The following is a 4,988-nucleotide window of genomic DNA, read 5'->3' as shown; positions in this document are numbered from 1 at the left end:
TTTCAAATCAGTGCAACTCCTTAGCAGGCTGGCAGTGTGAGCTCAGTCATTAGGAAAGCTGTTCTTTCATTCAGGAGGCAGCCTGAGCCAACTCTCCCCGTTCCAGGACCGAAGAGGTAGGGAGTTCAAGCCTTTCCAGCTTGTAGGCACACTGCAGCTGGCACAGGCTCCTCTTCCCAGTGTTTCATTTCTGCAGTCTGCTGAAGGACCCTGCTGGCACAAGAGATAAGTCTGTCTTGGGAAACTAGCAGCATTTTGCACTGGGTGTGCTTGAGTTTTCTCCTCATCATAAAAGCCTCCTTCATCTGAGATTGGAGTGGATGTAGGATGGAGATCAGAACTTTCCTGTTAGGAAAGCTCTGAGTTGAATGGGTTTTTAAGAAAACAAGCTGGAAGGGTGCTAGGCATTCCCTTAGGTGCTCTTAGCACCATAGCTGTCCTTGACCTGCCTGGGCAGTGCTGCCCATAGAGATTTCAGGTGAACACCTGAAATCTCATCTGTGAATAATAGCACTTGTGTCCCGAAATCTTCCTCTCCGACGTCTCATTCTGCCACTTCTGATCAGGAGAGTCACAATTCATTGTTTGTGAGTGTGAACAAAATGTCACTACCCTGGTTTACAAGAATTCTACAGATCTCCCAGTGTTGATACTAGAGAATCCTTTTGGTTTGTTTGGGGTAGACGAGTGTTGTCCACAGCATGGGACAGTAAGACAGCAGGCCTCATTTAGCTGCAGGAAGGTTGGTGAGTGGGAACAGTGCTTTTCTAAGGTGTTTTGTTGTTTTCTTGATGAGTTTGGGTGTCTAATACTTATTTATTGCCTCATAAGCCTCCTGGTCTTTTGTGCTTGGAAGAGTTAACGCTGCTGAAAGATGATAAACAGATAAAATGCCATTTGCTCCAGGTTGGCTTTCCCTGAATTGGACAGGCTGTGGGTGAAGGTGGCTGCTGCAGATGCACTGAGTAACAGGGCAGTTCTGATTCCTATTAGCAGCTCACCAGAAGTTTTTATGGAAGGGGGAATAAAAAAGCAAAAAGGCCTGCTTTTCTCTGCAAGGGCTGAATTGGTTCTGCAATTGTCATTGCAGAACAGAGTGCACTGAAATGCACTAGGACATTCTTTCCATCGACTTTCCTACCAGCAAGCCTGCTGCTGAAGCATTAGGGCAAAACTAAAGCACTGGGGGGCAGGGAGAAGAAGCAGGCTTCCATTTATGGACCAGTAGGGTCTCCTCAGCCTTTAGTCTGCCTTGTTCTCTTTTTTGCTGTCTGCATTGCTTATTTCTGTTTCCCTGAGTACTTCTCACAAGAGTTCTTAGCTCATTTGTGTTTTAATCTTCCTGATTTATCTACAGCCCTGGTTGCTGTAATCTCTGCAGGTCACTGTGCAGTCTGCATGTTTCTTACTCCGTGGCTGTTTGCTGCGATCAGCACATTTGATCATGGTTGAATTTACATCAAAGAAGCACCTGACAAAGAAGCAGACCTGATAATAGGCTCTGGATTCTTCTCAGCAACCCAAACAGGTAGATGTGAACAAGGGAGCTCTGCTAGGATCACAGGGGAGTTCATGCTCTACTTTTAGCATGGCTTGCTTTGCTCTCCTGCCTGATGGGGCCTGGCAGACCCTGCTGCTGCTGCAGGCTCCACCAAATAGAGCTGCCACTGGAAAAGAGGAAAGCGAGGCAAAGGAAGGCTTTTCCTCCTGTAAAACAGACTCACATCCTAATTAGCTGGAGAGAGGGGGGAGGAAAAGATGCTTTGGCTGTTGCTATTGTAGCTGCAGAAGTGCAGCTCATAGATTACAGCTGCAGCCATGGTGTGATTGTTCCCTGCTTCTTCAGGGTTGCTCGAAGAATAGGCTGATAAATTCAAGACTAGCTTCTCTAGCAGAACACTTCAGCTTAAGTGTCTAAATGGGGGTTTTTGTGTTTGCTTTTGTTTGTATAGTTTAAACTCCCCAAGCCATTTTTCCTGTCTAGAACTGGCTGTGAGGAACTGATCTTTTTTTTTTTTTTAAGTAATGGTCGTACATAGTTATATGTGATTATAGACAGATACAAAGTGATAGGTATGTAACGTCTATCTCCAATTCTAGGGTTCTCTGAGACACCGGATGCCCTTCAGATGCTTTTCAGAGCCCTCTGTGCCTTAGGAAGAGGTGTTGGGTAGGAGCTAACATTGCACAGCTGGGCTCAGCCTGCTCGGTGGGGATAGCTGCATTGCTACTGGTTGGCGTAGCAATCAAGTTGAGATCAAGTCCCTGATTTCTGGGTTAACCACAGTCAAAAACCACACTTAAAATGTGCTTTTCCTATGGTTATTCTGGGTGATAAACTCAATATAAGATGAAGCTATTGAAAACAGATTGCTTTAACCCTTTTCAACAGGGCATGATTCCCTGGTACAGAAAGTTATCTGTGGGTGGCACAGGGGTGTCCTGGAGTGGCCATGCCAGGCTGCCTGTTCACTCCTACACAACAGGGACATGCGGTGCCCAGAGCACTCTCCAGCTCTCCCGGTGCAGCCTGCACATCCTGCTGCAAGAATGGTCCCAGCGCACAGCGATGCTCAGCAGCTTCTGTCTCCATGCACCTGAGGTGAAGGCCTTCAGCACTCACAGCCAAGCAGCCTCGGCCCCCGTGGACTGCAGCCAGGTCTGTTTTTCCCCCATCCCTCCCTGAGCACAGCAACTCAGCCGGCCCCGCTCTCTTCTAATCCTTCTTCCCTGCTCCCCATGGGGACCTGCTGAGGTTCCCATTGCACCCACAGGTGCCAGCCCTGCTGCGGGGAGCGAGGCAGAAGGTCACGGCAGGAGCACGGGGAGTGGGAGGGGAGGCAGGAGCAGGCCTCTGGCAGCAGGCTGCGACTTGCTGCCTCTCCGAGCTCATCCCCAGGGCCGCGCTGGGGAGCCGTCCCTCCTGCCTAGTGCGTTTTGCTCCCCTTCTCCCCCACCCCTTTGCCTAGGATTACACGGTGCTGGGGTGTCTGCTCTCGGGTGTGGGACTGAAAACTGGTCGGACCGACCCGCAGCAGATGATTCACCGGCAGAATTTCGGCCCTCGCTTTGTTCCCATGGCGTCTGTCGGCAGCTGGCAATTTTTACAGCCGTGCTTGTTGTCATCCTGCGTGGTGCTGTGTCAGGAGCCCCCGCGGGGCAGCAGGGACTTGTTGCAGCCACCCTTCTTTCTGCAGGCAGTCCTGGGGGTCCCGGTGACCTGATCTATGGTGTCCGGGCTTTGCAGGAACCTGCTTTGAGGGCAGAGGAGATTGCATTGGAGTTACCCTGAACAAATAGAGCTGGTTTGAAAGCACAGAGGTGCCGGAGGACCAGTGGAGGCCTCCAGAAGCTATGGGTTTACCTGAGGAAAGGAAGATGTTCTGCTTCCCATGCAGAGCTGCAGGGCAGGTGTCCTCCAACAGAGGAAAGGTGCCCTCAGCCCTGAGATCAGAGCTCGCTCCCAAGCCCTGCTGAGGGCTGTGCTGAGACACAACCACGGCAGTGTTGGTACAATCTCCTAGCAAGCTTGCGGGGTTTCATGGCATTTCTTTCTCTAACAAATGCAGGCCTTGGCACAGGCACAAAATCCGTGTCATCCCCGCTCGCACCGGGAAGGGAGGCGTAAAGGCAGTGCGTAGAGAGGGCTGTGTGCCAAGCTGCAAGAGGAGAGGGGAGAGCGGGGGAGGAAGCCCAGAGAATGGGGGGAAAAGGAGAGGAAGCAGGAGGGGAAATGGTCTCGAGAGAGCTGCACGAGGTGGGCAGTGGTGGCAGGGAAGAATGGAAGGAAATCCTTGCAGAAATGGGCGATTTAACGCCTGCTCCTTCTGTTGGCTTGGTGACGTGCCTTCCCCTGGCAGCCGCTCCAGGTTCTGAGAGGAGTCGGTGGGTTTTTGGGATGAGTATGTTGGGACAGGGAAGAGGGGCAGAAAGCCCTGCAGCCACGGATGCGTCCTTGCTCCTCGCCTGCTTTGTAGGGGGGTCCAGCGGCTAAGGGATTTGCTTACAAAAGGAGAGGAGCTGTGGAAGCGGAGCTGCCCAGAGAGGAGATGCGGGATGTGCACAGGCACGAGAAGGAGGGCAGCCTGCAGCCCCCAGCCCCGGAGCCAGAGGAGCTCCACGAAGCGTTACGCGTGGCTTTAGGTTTTCCCCTGCGTGCTGTCTGGGCGGTGCGAGGTACCGGGGCAGCGGGGGCACAACCTCCGGGCCCGGGGATGGAGGCGGGGACTCCGTTCCCGTGGGGTGAGGGCAGCAGGAGCGTGCTGGGAGCGGGCGACCTTCCGCTCTGCTGGCCTCGCCTCGCCTCGCCGCCGCTTTGCCGCCTGCGTTTCAGCCCCGTCCGCGTCAGCCGGGTCTGTGTCAGTGTCAGCCGCTCGCCGCCCGGCCGCAGCGCTCCTTAAGCGCGTGGGAAACCGTTCGTTTCCAGAGGGCCGGGCGGGGCTCCGTGCGCGGCCTCCGCGCTGGCGCTGAAAGCAGCTCCGCGTCTGCCGAAGCGGCCCCGAGGAACGCGGCCGGTCGGCGCGAGCGTTCGCACCGTGCCGGGTCCGATTGATTGACCGCTCTGCCTGCTGCACGTAGGGCCGAAGGGCTGAGAGCTCCAGCCTGCGGGGCCGCACGAGGCGGCATGCGAAGGGTATCGCCCGCTTCCCGCTGGAATTTAATGCCCTCGACAAAGCGCGTGCTGCGCATTAAAGGCGGCCCGATCCCAATCCCCGCCCGCTGCCCCTCTTCCCAGCCGGGAAGGGAAAGAAAGAAAGCCGGCGTTTATTTTAATCGTTTATTGTATAATATAAAACTACAAAAGTAAGACTGCTCATTTCCATGTACGTTTGTCCAATTGTTTTTGATTACAGCCCATACCTACATGTGAATACAGTAATCTGGTTTCAGATGTATATGTCTGTAATATTGCATAGAAAAGGCACAGCTCTAAGGTCTGTGGGAGGGAGAAGGGGAAGTACAGCCTTTTTTTTCTTTTTTTTTTTTCT

This window comes from Meleagris gallopavo, chromosome 2 (genome assembly GCF_000146605.3).
Source record: "Meleagris gallopavo isolate NT-WF06-2002-E0010 breed Aviagen turkey brand Nicholas breeding stock chromosome 2, Turkey_5.1, whole genome shotgun sequence".
NCBI lineage: Eukaryota > Metazoa > Chordata > Aves > Galliformes > Phasianidae > Meleagris > Meleagris gallopavo.
This window is presented reverse-complemented; position numbering follows the sequence as displayed.